Source organism: Pipra filicauda, unplaced genomic scaffold (assembly GCF_003945595.2).
Source record: "Pipra filicauda isolate LSUMZ 115617 unplaced genomic scaffold, ASM394559v2 scaffold217_size2002032_pilon, whole genome shotgun sequence".
Taxonomy (NCBI): Eukaryota; Metazoa; Chordata; class Aves; order Passeriformes; family Pipridae; genus Pipra; species Pipra filicauda.
In genome coordinates this window covers 1,854,322-1,874,362 of record NW_024104329.1, presented here as the reverse complement: position 1 = coordinate 1,874,362, position 20,041 = coordinate 1,854,322, and positions in this window count along the sequence as shown.

The window sequence follows — 20,041 nt, the reverse complement described above, 5'->3', positions numbered from 1 at the left end:
TTTGCAGCTAGTTGAAAAGAACTGATATGTAGTAGGTGTCTTGATTCTGTAGGAAGCCTTGTTTTTTATTCCAAAGGTAGGTTCAAGTTCCTGAGAAACCTGTGGAGAATGATTCATGCATTACATTTCATGCTTCTTAGAATCAAAAAGGGAAGAAGACTTGGTCATGGTAGTACAAACTGTAAGAAAGGCTTCATTAGAGGCAAAGCCCTTTCTTAGGGTTAAGATGGCTCTTGTTAAACAAATTTGGAGAGAAAACTAAAGTTCTTTGGTAAGATGCTTCAAGTAGGTCCCAGAACTGCAGTTGTACATCAGCGTTACTACTGAGGTTTGTGAGGGTGAGGAAAGACCCTGGAGGAAAGCAAAGTATGCTCCAGCTTGTCTTTTGTAATGAAAATTCATTTTAAAGAGGATGAGATTCCCCCTAGTGTTGTGTGGTACACTTAGTGAAGGAGACATCAGTAAGTAAAAAATAATGAGCAGAGAGCCTTAGTTTCTCCTTGGTATTTTTTTTTTTTGTATATTTGCCTATGAAAGGCAGGTTCCTTCAGTTTTCTTGGAGAACTTGCAGTAGACAAACACAAACTGAGTGCAGCCTTCTGTTATTCATAGTCATAGAATGTTGAAGTGGATTTATAAGCTGACAAAGCAGCTATTTAAGTGTATTGGCATTTCTAATGGTCTTGTGAAGCCATATTCATAAGACTTGGGACAAATGTAGTTAAGTATTTCTTAGTTCTTTAACCGTAACCATTTTGAAATTAATCTTTTTTTCATAAAGGCAGTTTTTAAACTACTGATTGTAGGTGATTTGTAAATACAACTTGTGCTTGAACTCTTTCTTGAAACTGATGGGTTTTATTTCCACACTGAATTCTTGTCTCTGGACCTACTATTAACTGGTGAAAATGTGGCATTGTAGAAGAGTTAAAAGAAAAAAAAACCCCCAAAAACTCCTTTTACTTTTAAAGGAAGGTCTCACCTGCCCCTTTGAGGTGATTCAGTGGGTAGTTGGTATAGCTTAGGGTGTACCCATATCACTCCCATGGCCATTTATGTAAGAAAAGCCCGAATGCTTGGACTAAGTGTCCCACTACAGCTCATTAAGGACCTTACCCTGTAAAATTCATCCTGCACAGTCTTAGGGCCTTCTCTGAAATCAAAAAGAAGTAGATATTTCTGGGCTGAATTGGATACAATCAATCAGTAAATTAAACATCTTTGATAGTGGTGATGCCACTAAAAGAATAACACTATTTTTGGAGTTGCTGTTCTCTAGAGAATTGATTAGGGAGGAAGTTTATTTCCAACCTTACCCTCAGGGAACACACTGTGAGGTGAAACAATGGCAAAAAGCAAGAGCAGCGTTTGCTCTCAGTGTAATGTGACTCTTGGTTTTTCCACCAAATGTACAGGGTTTTGCCATTGTGGGAAGAAACTGGGATTTACCACTATTTTGACTAGTTACTTTTTGAGAACTGCTGAGTTTTTCGCTGCTAGGCTTCTTCAATAATGGGTCAGAAGATCCTGTTCACTAATGGGAAAATTTCACCACGGCTGTTGGGCATTCTTTGCAGTGGCTTTGAGGTGCGATAGTGTTCTAAAAAGCAATTACATGAAAACATAACTTTGCAAGTCAGCTCCCTTTCTCTCTCAGTTTCCTAATATCAATAAGAATTTCTGCTTTTTCCTTCATGTTAACTTGGCTGAGTTCACACTACGGTTTAAATGGAACAATCTGGCTTTCACTCCTTCAGGTTGATATAATTATTTATCCCAGGTTATTATGGCAGTGGATACCCCTCAAGGGTGCACTGGGCTTGCAGCTGTGTTGTCCACAGACCTAATTTGTCATGCAATTTTACTAGACATGATGATAGGATGGAAGGAACCTAGCTTAATTCTGCAAGAGTGTGGCCCCCACCTTGAGTCCTGTGTGTAGTTTTGGGCACCACAATATTAAAAAGCTATTAGAGAGTGTCCAAAGGAGAGCCATGAGAGTGGTGAAGGAAGGGAAGCCATATGAGGAGTGGCTGAGGTCACTTGGTCTGTTCAGCCTGGAGGAGACTGAGGGGAAACCTCACTGCAGTCTATAACTTCCTCGTGAGTGGAAGCAGAGGGGCAAGGACTGATCTCTTTACTCTTGTGACTAGTGATGGGTTTCAAGGAAACAGCTGAGGAAGCTGCGTCGTGAGGTTTAGATTGAATATCAGGAAAAGTTCTTCACCTAGAGGGTGATTGGGTGCTGGAACAGGATCCTCAGGGAAATGGTCATAGCACCAAGCATGTCTGAGTTCTAGAAGCATTTGAACAACGCTCTCAGGCACATGGTGGTGTGACTTTTGGAGTGTCCTTCACAGGGCCAGGAGTTGGGCTCGATCCCGATGGGTCCCTTCCAACCCAGTATATTCTATGAAAAATCTGTAGGACTGGGAACTGAAGAATGCATTCTCTGACTTGTAATAGGAAATGAGAAAGCCAATAAATTCATTCCCAGGATGAAGAAAGATGATTGTCCTTAGCCCAAGTGCCAGCACCTCTGAGCCTATGTATTCTGCTTTACCACTGCACTGCTGTGGGTTCCCGAGGTTCAGCTGATAAGTTAAATCACACTGAATCTGCTTGATGCCTCAAGATACCAGTTTGTCTTCTCCACAGACCACATCAGCAAGTCATCACAGCTTTCCAGGGTTAGTAAAATCACAAGTCCAGCAGTCAAGAGAACCTGCTGCTGTTTCTCCACCACAGTTCAACTATCCTAGCACACTAACAGCCAGTGCAGGGAGGCGCCTGCAGCTGCCGGGCAGCACAGCCCTGCATTCTTTCAGTGCCTTACAGAAAAGCAGGTAGGTAGAGGAAACACTGTTTGCTGTGCCTTAGGAAGACAATAAAGCTTTTAAGAATTCAAATCCTTCCTTGAGAGATTCTTGAGGCAGCCTTGGGTGAGTTCCCTCAACAGTCAGGCAGGATTGTCTCTGATGCCAGCCTGGGTCTGCGTGAAGCAGCAAATGGAACATTTCACTGGAGATGAATAGATGGCCGTAATGGCTCTGGACTGAAATAAAATACAGCACACACTCACAGGCTCCTGCCAGGAAGCAAAAAGGAGCTTCTGTACTTGGTACCCAGGCAACGAAGCTGATCACTAGCAAACAGGCTACTTGTGTTTTCTGAATGCAAGATTCACTTTTTATGGATTTCATTTTCAAAGTATGCAGATCTTCTATTGCCTCAGAATTAAGTGCTATTTTGTTGTAATTGTATTATAATGTGCAAATATGATATGATTTGTACTTACTAGTCTCTTTAAATAGGGATTAGCCAATAAAGTCTGACTACAGTCTAGTCTGCCTTTCATGAATGAGCTCTGCCTTAGGAGAAAACATCCTGACCAGGAGCCGGGCTGAGACATGAACAGGTGTAGTACCGAAGTGCTTGTCTGAGGAATGGTGCTAGAAAAGGCAGGAGAGCAAGCTGAGGAGATTGGATTTGTTACAGGTCATAGGCAACTCTGGCAGAGCCAGGAACAGCATGCAGCACTTGAATTCCACCCCAGTATATTGAACTAAATATCTTCTCAGAAAGCCTAACAAATGCTGCCTCTGCTGCCAGTCCTAAGGAATGTTACTTTTATTCACTGTTCCCTTCTTATGGAAATAAAATACAACTTGGCAATCAGCCACCCTTCCTAATTTTCAAAGCCCACAACTTTTAAGGTCCTGTAAAGTCAGAGCTGGCATCTGCTCTAAAGAGCTCTGTGAGGGCATCGATGAGAAGCTCCCAGCTTCCACCAAGTCGGAAATACAGCAGAGTCAAAAGGCACAGTCTTGAACAGAGTTGAAATGCTACCAGTTGCCTGTGTCCTGCCTTGAAACAGAGCTCTCCCCACCTAGGAGGACACAGCCTCTGGCTGGGCAGAGAAAAATCACTGCCTGCAATCATCTCAAACATTTGTTGACCTCTGCTCTGGTGTTTGCCATCTGGAAACTCTCAGTTTCCTCTGCATGTGTTTTTTTCTCCCTGTCACTGCAGTTCCTCCTACAGCCTGTGAGGCAGCTGCTATGCTGTATTTGTCTTGACTCTGTGTACTGAATGAAAGGGTGTAGCAGTTTCTGTGTTAAAATCCCAAATCTTCCATCCTGAATAATCCCACTAAGGCCGTGCTCTTGCTGTACCTCACTGAAGCATGATACACTGGAAGTCAGCTGAGAATGAACCTATTGAAAAAGTAAATAAAGAGAACAATGAATGGAAAGGAGGAAGGAAGACTGCTGTAATTACCCAACACAAGGAATATTAAATAATACAATAATTTCCTCAGGAAGAGATTATAGAGGATTGTGTGTAATGTCTCAAGTCTGAAGGGCTTAAAAATTCACCTTAGAATGAAAGTCTAATTAGAAGGCTACAGCTGTAAAGACAAATAGTTATTTCTCAAATCCCTCAGTAGAGTTGTTTGGAAAAATACTGGTTTCTCTTTAGGAATAAAATTAATCAAACTATTCATTTACATTAAATTACATTTTGGATGAAGGCTCAAGGCTCAGACTTCAGGTTTTTGAAATTCTCTTTGAGGTCTTCTCATTCCAGTCTGAAAGTGTGAACAACCTAGAGTAAAATGGATGTTTTTCCTAATATCTTAATTTATTTTTCTTTATGACCTGTCCCAACTGATATTTTTTATATATATACTCGATTAACTTTTTATATATTTTTGCGAGGTTTAATTATAATTATGCAGGCTTTTATAAAATATTACATAAATAAGTATTTGTACACCTGCCAAAGTACTGAGTAACTGACTGGTAACGATGTTTTATAAGGAGCAGGTGAATGTCATGGTTATGATCCTTTCTACTGTTCAATTTAACCGAAAGAAGACAAAATAAGAACTATTAAATTATACCTAAGCAGCAGTTTCCCTGGCTGCATGTTTCAGCTGTGTTATGTGTGAAACCACAGTTCGTCACAATTCGTGTTCTCACTTCCCAAGAAAGTAGACACATAAAGAGGAAGCGATGGAAGAGAAAGACAGAAGCAGAGACACTATAAATAGCAGTTGTACAAATGCCCCTGTTGTGCAAGTCGCTGGTTCTCACTGTGCATCTTCAGAGCCTTGCTCTGCCATGGCCCCTCTGGACCACAATGGGTTGATGCTCAGCACCAGAGCCAGGTGGCAACGTGGCAGCATGGATCTTCCAGGGAAGGGGCTTCCCAATCTCCGGCTCACCTTGCTTCTGCCTTTGCCTGGCTGCTTCCTGGCTTGCAGCCTCCCAGGCCTTGAGCTTTGCACTGTGTAAGAGCTGGCAACAGAAGGGAGTGCTTTCAAATGAACCTGTGATTCTGGACTAGGGATGTCAAGCAAAGATCCTCCAGGCACGAGTGCCCTGAGGAAGAGGACGCCACCATCCTCACTGTCTTCAAACACCCAAACGAGGCTTCTTGCTTTCACTTCCAATTAGATGTAGTAATACAGCATCCACAAGGAACTGACAAAATTATAGTCTTCCACCAAAATGTTTATAGTTGCAAAGAGTTTCTACCTCATATCCTGGACTTCCAGATAATGTTTCACTTGTGTCTTCACCTGTGGAAGAGACTTGAGCTTTTAGAATTCATCTGTGACTTAAGTCTCTGGATACAGCTTTTTCAGTTGGACTCACCTCCATTTCCAGCATGGGTTTGTATTAGGCAGCACACACATTTTAGCACCCCTGCCTTTGGCATAACAAGTAGGTCCACCTTACCTTGAGGATATTACATTCTTCTTCTGTCAAGTCTTGGACTCCTCATGTTGAGTCTAAGTCATCTCTGAACAGTGAAATATGCCAGAAATCTTGGCAGGGATTCGACCAAATCTATAAGGTAATTACTTTCTGTTCTCACTGAATATTTTGCTCTAGGAGTAACCTTAGGTCCGGTGTACTTGTGCATGGTGAATTACTTGAGTGGTAGAACAGTGTTAACCCAGCATCATGCATCTGTTGAACAACCTTTGTTTTGGAAAGCTCCTAGTGTTGCATCACTGTATAGTCTCTGGCAAAACTGAGTGCTCTGTGAGTACAAGCGAGTGTGTTGACCTCTGAGAAGTGTATTGTGTTGATATGTTTGGCTCAAGACACGTGTAAAGTTGCAAAGGTATTGGGCAAGAGGTGTAGGAATCATGGCCTTTAAAAGCCTATCTCCACTGTGTCAATCTGAAGACAATCCTGTGGATCTTGATGTGCTTCCAGCTGAAGCAGCAGTGGATGATGATGCCTAAAAAAGCTATTTTACTAACTGTAACTGGTGCCCACCAGAATGTGACCTAAGAGAGCAGGACTCAGGATCTAGTGAAGCTCAAAGTTCCTACTTGGTATATTCTCTTGTTGGAGCTGGAGTTCAGTGGGTCAATAGCTTATTTACACACTTTTGTCCCAGAAATTGCAACATAACTGCCTATCCTGACTCTGATCATTCCTCAGGGGAAGCTTTGGGCTTAAGCTCTGCCTACACTTCACAGTTGCTTTCAGGTCACAGGGAGTGAATTCAGTGGTTTTTCGTGAAGAATGAGGGCCTGAGCCACAGGAGCAGGCAGTTCATGTAAAGGCCAGCCGCCCTTTGTCTAGGATTTCTAATCCCATCGCAGAAGGCAAGGATGTCACTTAGAAAGGGAAAAGTTATTTTAATAGTGCTTTCTCCTCAAGCCCTAGCTAAATTACGGATTTCTTTGTTTAATCTTTACTTCCCACCAATACAAAGCAGAAGACTATATGCTGATTGCTGCCCTTGTCCCCAGTGTATCCATATTTTTATTACATCAGGGTTTCTATGAAGACTGCAGGCACTGACAAGTTACTGAAATGCTGTTCATCCTTGCCTCCTCTTTCTAGAAGAAACTTATTTGGATGCTGCATTAACGTTGTAGGGAAAGGACTGCACGAGCTCTGCAAACAGATAATAAAAGACAGAATATTTTTGGCCCAGTAACCCCTATCTGTTCTCCATTCAGATCCCATGGGCTTTGCTGCAGATTTTGCTTTTTTTTTTTTTTTTATTTTGGATGCCCATTTTCCCCTTCTACTGCTGGAAACCCTGGGAACTTTCAGCTGATGGCACCAGTTTGTTTGTAGAGCTGACTTGATGCATCCTGTGTACACACATACAGAGATATTAAAAAAACCTTCTCTTTCCAGGCCTGGATGACCTTCTCAGGAACCGATTTTGGCTTCAGTCTTTGAAAGCCAGTATTCTGTTTGTGGAGTGAGCATGACTGACTGGAGTCAGTTTGTGAGGCCGCTGATAAAGATGCTGGGCCGACAATGGGAGATGATCAGCCCTTGGAGCAGTGTCCTTGCAAGGCAAACCATCAGCATGACTTCTGTGCTTCCAGCTCTCACTGGTTCACCTGTCCTCAGCCTTAAGAAAATCAAAGGAAGCTCTGCCTTCCAAGGTCACATTTTGGTTTCATTTGTTTAATACAGCGTAGCTGTCCGGCACTTGCACAAGGCCATCTAAATGTTTGAATCCATAACAAAACCAAAAACAAACAAACAAACTGAAGAAAAAAAGAAAATAATAATAAAAAAAAGAAAAAAATTAGATTGGGGATATTGTGATTAAAAACTTGCTGAGTTTTTGTAAGCCCAGTTGCTCACTTTGGAGCTGACCTGAACCTTCCCTCTTGCATGTAAAATCGTGGTGAGGGCAGATCTGAAAACCAACGGGACTTGAGAACTGCTCAGCAATCTCTGGATGCTTTTGAGTAAAATGGGATCATAAGAGGAATCCAGGTGAGAAACCTCTTTTTAGGTTGTAAAGAGACCCAGCTAAAGTCCTCATGGGATATATAGTCAGAGTTCAGTCTGTCCTTGCTTCAGAGCAGTAGCTGGCAGGGGGAACATCTTCAGGAGATGGAAGCAATACACTACGAGCTGTCAGTGATCCCTGCTCACTGCTCTCCCAGACACTCTGGAGCTGTGATGTGTCTTGATGGCCTTTAACAATACCTCCATCTAAACCCCTGCTCTCTAAACTGCAGGGAAATGACATATTTAGTGCTTGGAGGCATTGGTTGGTTCATTAACACATTTAAAACCAGATGTCAAGGACATTCCCCAGAAGGCACAGGTTCAGTGTGGTTTTGACCCGAAAACATAAATCTCTACTTCTCTTAGAGGAGGAACAGTTTCACTTCCAGTGAGTGAGAACAGCAAATTTGTAGACTGTGTGCTGAGGACACTTTCTCAAATTCCCACAATGCATCACTCAGGAAAATGGCTCAGTACAACACAGGGCAATGGAAAAGACCAGGATGGTGAGAGACATCTCCAAAACATCAGCCCCAAACACCCTTGAGTCCCCATGCAGAAAGCCTTAAAAAAAAAGGGCAAAAAGGTACCATTTCCATATTAAACAAGCTGGAGACTGGGATGACAGGGCCTAATCTTAAATAAACAAAGAGAAACTATTACCTGAATTGGGCAACAATCTGGGGCCCCAGCAGCAGTTATTTCTAAAAATTTCTGTTTCTAAACCCTGTATACAGACAGGGCATACTACAGTCTGTATCAGCTGAATTCATTCCAGGTCTTTTCTTATCAATACTTCTTAATGTTCACTGAAATGTGAGCATTTCCAACTGCTAGTCTTGCTTAACTAAAGGAAAAACAAAAAGTGTTAGATTGCTGCCTTCAAAAATAAGGCTCCAAGAAACATTTGCAGGCTTCTTTTGAATGAGAGAAATTCAAATTGCAGTCAGATGCCCAAACACGCCACCCTGGCAAGGCTTGAGTTTTCCAGGCTGTAGTGAGGCTTCAGGGAAATTGGGTGCCTTTAAGATTGGGTCTTCAACTGCTGGAGCATCAAAAAGATTTATTTTTTTTCTCTCACTCTTGCCCAGCTGTCTTTGGATGGCAAACCTTCCCAGTAGACCGGGGCTGGCTTCAGGAGAGGGCAATGGGAAGGATTCATTCCTGAAGTTCTTTGGGCCATGGGCTGAGTGAACCAATGTCTTTCTCTCTCTTCAAAGAACAAAGTGAAGTCTGTCCTTGGCCAGATCCCTGCTACATGAAGGAGACCTCTCCCTGCAGTCTCACTTGGCTTGCCACAACATTTCCTCCTTTTGCTTACACTGCTTCTTCCTCTCCCCGCCTCAGACCTCACACATGTATCTTGTTTCTAGTGTAGTTTTTCCGGCCACGTTGTTATCCCATTCGTGACTACAGGGAGACATTGCTCAAGTGAGAGGCTGAAGGGTGTGTGCATTTGGTTCAGGAATTCCTCCCCTCTGGCCAGAGGATATGTTGCATTTGTTGTCTGACCTCCACCGTGATCCCTGCAGCCAGAAAGTGCCACACAGAGGTGTCTAGAGGGGTGGCAGCAGTCAGGGTGCTGGGCTTCCCCAGCATCAGCTGGAAAAGGAAGCTGCTGGGAGCCAGTGTGAGATCCCGGCATTTGTCGGGACAGAAAACCAGGCTCAGCTCACTGGGGGATGCTTGTGAGGCACCAGCAGATTCTCAGCAGGGAAAAGTGGAGCCTCAGCTCTCATCAGCTTTCACACTGCCAGGTATGCAGGGAGACAGGGCTACAGACAAAGCAAGGTGGACCAAATACATTGCCTTTGGTCCCTGCACCAAATTCTAAAGGCATAAGGAACTCAGACTTCCCTTTCTCCAAAGGATGCAATTGCCTTTTATCCCCCCTTCACTCTCCCAAGCTCCTGTTTGGTTTTTTTTTTAATAAAACCTCTTTTTAACCCAGGATTGCAAACACTATGCTACTACCAGGTAACAACTTTCATCTTCTCATTTCTGCTACAATCACAGGGTGGTTAGATAAGATGGTCTCCTAACAAGCTCCTTGGTGAGAAACTTGTCTTGTAGGGAGTTCAGCTGCACTCCCATGTGGAGTAAAACCTCTGTCTGTGATTAATGAGCAATACCAGGACTCTGTAGGTTTAAATTCTCTTCCTTCTTTTATAACAGGCTTTCTATGTGAGTTTGGTCAATGCCCTTATCTCTTGGATGAAATAATATTCGCCTCCCAGCTAGTTTGTTGGAAAAGTTAAATCAGTCATGAAGCCTCTTAACTTCAGTGATGAGAGCCTTGGAAAAGGAGATAAGTGGTGTGTGGGAAGCAGATGGTTATCTAGATGCAAGCAGACCTTGGAGGCTCACAGGTCAGACTGATGCTGTTGTGTTTTCCAGGGGAACAGACTGCTCCTCCTTTGAATGGCTGTTGTCTTGGTGATGCTGCCGTGGGCCCTGTGAGAGCTGACACAGTGACACAGAGATGACACCTGGTCCCCCGCCAGCTCTGTGCAGTTTGTTTTTTTAAACACATATTTGCATTTTGTTTACGTGGGGTAAATACAGGGGGAAGGAAGCACAATTTTTGACTGATGGCTGTTGGTACAACCCCCTGCTTTGCTTGACAGAATGGGAGCCGTGACTGCCACCACCTGATGGAACTGGATGAGGACCGTATGGCAGTGGTGTGCCATCAGATGAGAAAGCAGCCATGGAGCCGTCCCAAACACACGCTTCTTCTGTCCTTGCAAGCAGAAAAAAATCCTAAAATATGCAGAGGATCTCCCAGGGGGATCATATCCCCATGCAGAGTGTGTGAGTGGTGTTTGGAGATACACAGCTGGGTGTGGGCAGGCACAGCCAGGGGTGCTTCCTGACTCCCTGCTTTTGACCTGCCATTGGATGTGATGGTTTAGTCTTGTTCCAGGACTCCAATTTGGGTGGGATGCTGTTGCCCAGCATCAGGCCCTGTGTGTTGAAGGAAAGGTTTGGGCAAGATCCTTGGGATTTCAGGAGTGGGGCTCCATTGGTGCTGCTGGGGAGGATTGGTAGGGACAGCAGCTTCTGTCCAAAGGCATCAGGAACATTCCTGACGAGGGATTGTTCTTATCAGGACTGCTTTGGCCATGTCAGATTAGGAACAATCACATGCTTTACCAGCAGCAGCTACTCGCATGCAGGGATGGGAGGCAAGGATAGGGACTGGTGGGTGGACTGTTACACCTCACCAGCAAAAAACGTGGCTGTACCAGAGCATCATGACAATGATACTTGTCCACAAGGATTAGAATCACCCTAGACTGGATTTTTCAAGTCAACATCAAGGAAGAAGTGCTATACAGGTCTGGCTCAGCCCTCAGGAGGTTTGAACTGCTCCTGAAGATGCCCAGCCCTGCCAGGGAGGGTAGCTGGGGGTCCAGAGGCAGGCAAGCAGGATGAGCCTCAGCATTTTTGGCTCCTTCCCATGACAGCCCATCACATATTGGCACTTTGAAAGATCCTCACTCCCTGCCCCAGCAGCTGCCACTGTCCCCAAGGACATAGTTGCACAGGCCAGGAGGAGGGGACCCGAGGAGGGCCAGGTGGGGGGCACAGGCAGGGAACACTGCTGCCAGCCAGCTGCTGCTCACAGGGGAGGGAGGATCCACATTCAGGGAGATTTTGGGTGGCTTTTGTTTACCCAAAGGGCCCATGTAGGGCATGAGGAGCACAGTGCATAATGACTTTAGGGTCTTGGTGGGAGGGCTGCCAAAGGCCCAGCAGCACTGGGAGCATGGAAATGACAGGGAAGATGCTGGGGCTTGATGCACAGTGCACGCTCCTGGCAGCTCCCTTTGCTCTTGCTTTTAACTGAGGAGATGTCTGCAAAGCAGGACTTGTACTGCAGAATGATTGGGTTGGCAGGGAAGAGGAGAGGCAGGTGTCTGCTCCCTCCCTTGCCACAGAAAGCAGGTGCTTAGACAGGAGGAGGGAGGGAAGGGTGGACCTGGGAGGTTTGCCAGGCACCGAAGCAGCTGGGAGCTCCTGGGGAGGAGACACATGGCACATGTGGGCAGATTAACAAGCTGAGCTGATCAAAGGCTGCTCAATCCTGCACACATGTGCCCAGGCCGGCTGCCAGCTCCTCTAAAATGATTTTCCTGGCCAGCAACTGAAGGAAGGTGCGGTTCAATGGGGCAAATCCATGATCATCTTCCTTTTTACTTCTACCAGCTAAGCTTGGTTGCAGATACTCCTGGCTGGGACCAAATCCTGGATGTCAGAGCTCTCAAAGTGTTCAATGGCACAGCTTGACTACCTTCAGAGTTCTTCCCACCAGCTGAATGGCAGCACAGCATTGGAAACTGTAGTTTAGGGGACTTGAAACTTAATGCTGAGTTGGTTGGATCCCAAAATTTATCTCCAGATATGAATGTCAGATCTGCCATAGTCTAGGGAGATCTAACATGAGTGTAGAACAAAAGTGACCTGAGAACTTTGGTGTCCAGGTGTGTCTGAACTGGATGTGTTGCTTCCAGTCCACTTGCACTGTGTTCTGCCATGGTGTCTCAGTTTGAGATGATTTGGGGGGGCAGAGACCTCAGACAGAAGTCTCCTCCCTTGGATTCAATCCCAGGCACCCCCAAACTAGACAAACACAGCCAACAACCAAGACAGGCAATTGTAAAGGAATGAACCTCCAATTTGTGTTAATAGCTCCAAACCTAAAGTTGCCAGAGACTAATTATAGAAGCTCTGAGACTTTGAGGAGTAAAATTATCTTAATAGTTTAACTGCACAAACACACTGACTCATTATATCGAGGGTGGAATAACAGTCTCCTGAGCAGTGTGTTCACCTGTAAGCCAGAATCTGACTTCTTCTCCACATATTTGCCTTGAGGTGGGAAAATCTGCATGAGAAAGAAATGAAGGTTTGATAGCACTTCATTCCAGTGATATTTTTATGGTAGTATTTGCAAAGCTACTTGCCCACCTGTCTGTATTTCTGTACCTATTTATTTAATTTTTTTACAGATACATAATAATACATATTTCTATAGAAATGCTATGTATTTATTTATAAGCCACCTTTTCCACCCTCAACTCAGCATCACTTGGCTGCATCTGGAGTCAGACCTGCTGTCCATGTGTGCTCCCATGAAGGCAGCACTCCATTGGACCTGATCAACTTCAACTGAAATTCAATATATGGGTTTGGGAGAGGAAAATTGTCTGCTGTAGAAGACACAAGTAAGTGGCACATCCCCAAAGAGGCAAGAGAAAGCCTCTGCCTCAGGTGCTGTGCCAGTCAAATTGACAGGCATCAAGGAATGCTGCTGCTTCTGTGTTCGGACAGCTTTGGAGATTGAAGCCTGGAAGGGCTGAAGGTGGTCATGAATAAAAGAAAGGAGACCCCAAAGACAACCAAGCTGTGCATGGCCTCTGCAGGGAGGGAAGGACTGAGGATGACAAAAACAGGGATTCCTTTCTGTTATGTCCTTGCAGCTCTGCAATTCTGTTTGCCTGGAGAGCTTCCATCACCTAGCACTATAGTGTCCACACCCTGCAAGCACCCTTGAGTTGTCACATGCTCCCATCGCCCTGCCTGGGCTTTGCACCTCAGACAGCTGAATTTTGGGCTCTGCAGGACACCTCATCCCAACTTGCACATCGCCACCAGTCTGCAGTGCACCGCAGCATTTCTCCCGTCTTCCTCCTCCAAACTTCCTCCTTTCTGCTGTCTCAGGACCAGGGATCCAGACCTGTGGTGCAACCCAAGACATTCCGTATGATAAGCAAACATGAGAGGAACTGTGCAAAGATGGGGATGGCTGTAGGAGCACCCACTTCAACACAGCACCTCTTCCTCCCTCCCCTTTTCTACTGGCCTCCTTTCACTTGCTTCCCACACCAACATAAACCTTTGTGATCTTAATCACTTTTTTATTTTTGTAAAACCCAGCCATGCATTTAACAGATTTTATGGCAGGTGAGACCTTATATGTCTTGTGACTGGGGCAGAGTAGCATAATTTTTAAGCAGTGCCACTAAGAAAAACTGTCAACCAAAGGAAAACTGGAGTTCCAATCCATACCTGCCTGCAGGCAAATCAGAGGACGCTTTTATGAGGGAATTTGCCGATTTGAGAGCCTAGGAAACCAGTCCCAAGGCAGGCTGGGAGTACAGGAAATGATAAATTGGTCTGTCTTATCACATCAGGACAGTGAAACAGGTGAAAGGAAATTTTAAGCTGTGAAAATCTATTTTTCTTTCATTTATTTTCCCCTACCACATGCAATAAACCTGGCTCAGAAATTCCCAAAGGCAAAAATACATCAAGATTCAGAGAAAGACTGAATAGATATGGACAGCAAGAGTACCTAGATTCATTAGAATTAATGACAGTAGAAATGTCAGCTGGTAGATTAAACTCCCTGCTTCAGGGTGCAGAAAACATTTGAGCCATTAGATCCAGCTGGAGAGGGGAGAAGAAGGGTGGGGAGGCAGATCCAGCTTCATGCCTCCTTGAAGACCCATCATGGGTTCCTGCAGCAGGATGATGTGAGATAGGCAGACATCTGATGTGTCTCACACTGGTGTTCCCTACGTTTGGACAGAGAGCAGAGTGCCACAGCCATGGTCACCGTAGTGCTGCTGGGTTCTTGCCCTGCTGGTGCAGCAGCAACCCTCCTGGGTGCTGGGAGCAGCACCCTTCCCTGGAGAGAGATGTCACTTCCCACGCATCACAAGAAGTTTCCTCTGCACGGAAGTCAGAGATGAGACATGACCTTTGTGCCTGCAGTGTGGGGAGAGGTGCATGTGCTCAGTTTGGGGATGGCTGCACTGCTAATGAAAGCCTCTGGCTGGTATCTCAGAGCAGAGATGGGTGATATTTCCCCATTACCAACCTGCCTCATGCAAGCACAGTAGCACTCACCCTAAGATAGTTTCTCTCCAATAGCCCCAAAGCCTCTGCTTTCACTCTTTCTGTAACAAATTTGGAAGTCCTAGTAAGTCAGGCCTGGGAGTCTACTAGGAAAAAAATGTTGATTGCTTTCTGAGATGCTGGAGAGGATCTCAATACAAATTCAAGCTCCCAGCTACATTTCTTCTTTGAGCTTAGACAAACCAATTAACCTTTTAGTGCTTTTCTGTCTTCTAACTGTGCATCCATATGGACCACAGCTGAATCTCATTCAAGAGGAGTCACCTGTCATTAGGGCCTCTTTTCACATGTTTCCATGTACAGACATGAGCTTTTGGGGGAGTCAGGACCAGGCTCTTATGATAGCAACGGTGGCCCACATGAAGAAGTAAAATTCAGATGCTTTCTTTCAGTGGTATCACCTGAAAAATCCCTTCTGCTACGCTTCCACCCCTGCTTCCACCCTACTGCTCTTGGACATCTGCCTACTGGAACATCAAAGCAACATTACCTCGCCCTGTCCCCTTTCTCAGACCAGCTTCAACAGGCTGCATGGAGGCCATGACCCCTCTGACCTTGCTGAGTCCTGCCCTTCCTCCATGCAAGGTTTGCTCCCTGCCATGGATGGCTGGAGGTGCAGGAGTGCTGGAATCCCCTTGTACAAGGGCATGTCCTCCACCAGCTGCCCGCACTTGTCTCGTGGCAGCCTGGAGTTGTCACTGCAGGTGCTCACACATGGCTTCAGTCCCCTCTTTGTGTCCCCCTTCCAACAGCTGCTTCTCCAGCATGTGGCCATTTCCCACACTGGTGTAAGCTCCCCAGATCTCTGCTTGCTACCCCTGGAAAAGTTAGTGGCCAAATCAAAGGGGCTTTGAAATAACATGGAACTGAAGGCTTGTCAAGGAACATGAGATCTGTAGCAACACATGGGAATCAGCATTCAGATTCAGACCTACTAGTCCACAGATGCCTTTAGGTGCAGCAATGGCTTGCTCCTCCTAGGAGGAGCAAAACACGCCAGAGATCAGTAAAGGATTATGTGGTCCTGGGAAAGCCATCTATCCCTGGCTGGTTACGCCTTTAGCTAACACCTTGAGACCTGTGAGTTTGTACCAGCTCTGGAGCACCAGTTTGTCTTTATCCTGCTATTAGTGCAACTCCAGATTTCTGGATGATCCATTTCCCTCTGCCTCCAGCTGAGCTCCTGGGCACAATGGTATAATGTGGAAAGGGATTCAAAGTACAAAGAATTCAGCTTCATGTGCTTTCTTACTGCTGGCCCATGGTATCTGCAGATCATTTGCAGGGAATAGTTGGTTGGAAAATTACCTATCTGCTGTGGGTTTCACCAGTGATGTCTTCTCTGCTGTCCCTTCAGCACGCATTTCAAATCCATCCCAATCTAGAAGATGTCTCACAGCTATCTGATGCCAAGGCATGGTATAAATTTAAAATCCTGGGTATTCACAGGTACATCTGCAGAGTTACTTCTGCAGCTAGACCCAAACTAGCTCTAAATGGGGTAAGTCAGAAGCAGCCAAACATGAGTAACAAGAATTTAGGGAAAAGAGGCCCACAGTAGCTTTAGGCTGCTTCTGCTCACCATGTTATCTCCATTAGAGGTACCTCTGCTCTCTCTGCACTGTATGATATCCCTCAGCTCATTAACCTCAGTGCCATGCATTTACCTCAGGACGCAGTTTCTATGCTGCATCCTGTTGCAGTATTGTGAATCCAAGCACATTTCCGCAGGGAATGCCTGTGGCAAGGGACAGGAGACTACAGAGCACTGGGAAACAGATTATAGGGAAATTAAATCTCTCCGTCCCCCCATATCAGTAATGCAGAGCCCAAAAATAAAATGTCCAATAAATTAATAGGGCATCCATCTGAAAGCTAAAGAGTTCTAAGGGTTCTGGGCTTTCTGACCCTTCTGGCTGCTGATGGTAACTGGCAAGCTTGGTCTTCTTTGTGTTGCAAAGGGCCAGCCTCTCAGCTGGCTGTACCCTGAGAGTGGTCCTATTCTGTTCCTCAGAGGGGTAAGAGAAGGAGATATCTCCAGAAGCCATTACACATTTCTTCTCTGGTCGAGGCACCCTTCTTTATGGCTACTGAAAAAGAGAAAAAGAGAGGTATGGGTCTTTTATAGTCTGGTAGTGCTGACATTCCCTCCTGTTCCTACAATGGTAGCAAGAGAAGAAGGTGTGTTTAGACCTGGTGCCTTTGCAGTAGAGCCAGTGGAGTTTGTGAGGGCTTGTGTGGTACAGCCAGCACCCCTGGCAGGTTGGCTCCCTGGCATAGCACGGGCATCTAGTCATGGTTCAGGCTGTGGGAAGAAAGAGGGGAAAGAGCCTAGCCTCACTTGAGAGTCCAACAGCTGAGCTGCAGCATGGAAAGCAAGCATGCACTGCTTCCCTCACCCCTGGCCATGCAGGATGGGCTCTTTCAGACTTTAATCTCCCTGTTGCCACATTTTTCTTTCTGGCATTGGCTCTTCTCTTAATTAGAGAGGAGCAGCTGCAACCTCCTAATAACCAGTTTGTACTTAGCAGCTGCTGATGGTATTTTGGTACTGTCTCCTCTCTCCTGTTGCTGAGCTGGCTCTTTCCCCTTTGTAGAGCTCACTGCCTGGGCTTCCTCCTCCCCAGTGAGCCCGGGCCAGCTGCAGGAAGGTCACCAGGAACTTGAGGAATTAATTTTACTGGAAACCACATCCAGAGAGACACAGGCTGGAGGCGGAGAAGAAACTTGATCTCGTCAGTCATAGGGGAAGGAGAAAGGACAGGAAGGGTTTGAGATTGTTTCTTTTTCAGTGAAAATTTAGGAGACAGACAAAAGAGAAGCAAGTAGAAGTCAAACTTTTGATCAGGTGAGAGGAGAGCTTTTGCAACAGTTTCCCCAGGAAATGCTCTGCCAGTGTTTTCACTTCCCTCAGCTTCATACTTCACAAGGTCTGCAGATCTCCTTAACACACAAGGAAACAAAACCCAAGGTCACTGTCACACTGTGGTATGTCTCTGCTGTGTTTTGGTTTTTTTGGGGTTTTTTTTTTTTTTTTTTTGCAGCCTGAAGAGCTGGAGCACCCCAGCAGCCTTATGTGTAAAAGGTCAAAATTTGTATTTGCCATCCAGAACTTACCCAGGCTACTTCTAGTACCCTCTGGGAGGCTGGGGGGCAATGGAGGATGAGAACTGCTTGCACAGGTGCTGTGGGTGGGCTGCAGTACCCGTAAAAGCACTGCAGTGGGGCCAGCTGCTGACCTGATGTGTCAGTACTTTGGTCCTCACTTCCTCGCTGTGTGTCTCTGTGACTGTCTAGTCCTGCCACGGAAATAGGGATGAGGGGATGTGTCTCCCTGGTGCACACATGGGAAGAGCTTCTGTTTAAGTGAAAGAGCAGCATTTTATATTACACAGATATAAGTAGAAGTGCCATATTTTATATAGAATATATTGTGTTATGTTTTGTCCTATTCTGTTCTAGGTTATTCTATTCTACTTTGCTTCTCCCTCCATTCCTTTCAGATGGAGAGTCTCGCTCTTTGTATATATTCATGCCACAGGTTTGGGGGTCTTTTTTTTTTTTCTACCAGACTGTCACTCAGTCCATTGCTTGTTTCTGTGGGGTTTCTGAAAATGATGACATTCAGATATGATTATGAGGGTCTTGGAGTGGGATTTTTACCTGATAGCTTGTGAAAGCCTTTAGAGAGGCCAGAGTTTAAAAGCTCCTGAGGATCGTGTCTCTGAAAAGCAGAATGTTTAGATAGGGTAAATTAGTGCAGTGCAGGAAGAAATTGCTGTTGCATGGTCTTACACTTACATTTGCTTTAGCTTGTGCACAGGTATGTCCTGGGTTAGTCCAGCTGGAAAAGATCCCAGTTCAATGGGAAGTGTTTCTTCTCCCAGCACCTGAGGCACGGGTAGGAAGACAGTGGATCTTGTGCTTTTGCTCAGGCTCTCTTGCTGCAGGGACATTGTTGTCATCAGCAAGACCTTGTTAGCGGGACCTGCCAAGAGTCCAGTGTTAACATTGCCATCATGCAGGTTCTAGTATTGACCACCTGGTGTGAATACCATATGGTTTAGACTTTCTGAGACAGCCTTGTGACCTGCTTACAATAAAAATGCATCTTGGAGCAGTCTGGCAAGCTGTATTCAGATGCTCTTGGGCCTGATGCCTCTGGACAAAAGAGGTGGGATGAGACATGGTCACAGCTTGTGACCTTGCACAGCTGAGGAAGGAAGAGGAGTAAGAAGCAAGTGGGAAGAGATAATTTATTTTATTTCATTTCATTTTATCTGCGATCCAGGGGTGTGCTCTCAGCTCACGCAACCGCAGAGAGGCTAAAGTATTGGATGTCTGTCTTGGGGAAGGGAAATAGTAATCAAGTGAGGGTACCATCTCATCAGTGAGGGGAATAGCACATTTCTGCCGGTGCAGAGTGGGCTCTCATTAGGATGGGGAGAGAATTTGTGAATCAAAGACACCTTGACGTTACCAATAGACCCTGAAATCCTCCTGTGATAACATCCTGAAGGCAGAGCAGTCTTGCCTGCTCCCTTTTAAGAGCATGAGTGAGCAAGGGAGGGACAGGAGACCCATACACTGACTGGCTCAGCCTAGAGAAACCTCCAAACATTGTTAACCATCACTGATAGGCAGTGGACACACTCATTTTCAAACTCATTAACTCGTTGTCATTCACCCGAGAGAAGTTACTTTTAAGAACCTGCACCTGAATGCTGGGAACATCATTGTATTTCCCTGGAAAACCAAGAGAATCCCCTTTACAGTTCCTCCCACGTGCCTAACTCAACATTGGGCACTTAAACAAAAGCCTTCAGAAATGGTGTAAAAGCAGATCATCATACACATGCCACACTGCCACTGATGTGGTAAAACGTTGGTTTGCTGTACTAGAAAAACAAGTTACCACCCTGCTTAGCAAGACAGGAGCCATCCTCCAGTGCTTTCCTTTCTCCCTCACCTGGTTTTCACTCCTTATCCCACCTGGGCTTGGATGAATTTCCCTGAGAAGCCTCGGATCAGTACCATTTGGTCCCTCCAGCCTTGGAAGCTCTATCTGCTCTTTATGAAGTCATCCAAATCTGGCCAGATTTCTTCCCCAGAGAATTCATTAGCTGAATCTAACCCACGCTGTTGGGATTATAGCTATCTTTGATCCTGCTGTAGTTAGCAGACATGGCTGCATGCCACGTAGCGCGTCTAATCTATATTTGCTTTGCATCCTGTGGCACAGAGCTGGGAAGAGATCCCCTGGGAGAAGAAAGCAGCAGCTCCCCACTGCAGTCAGAGAGAAATGAAAGAGTCTTATTTTCCCT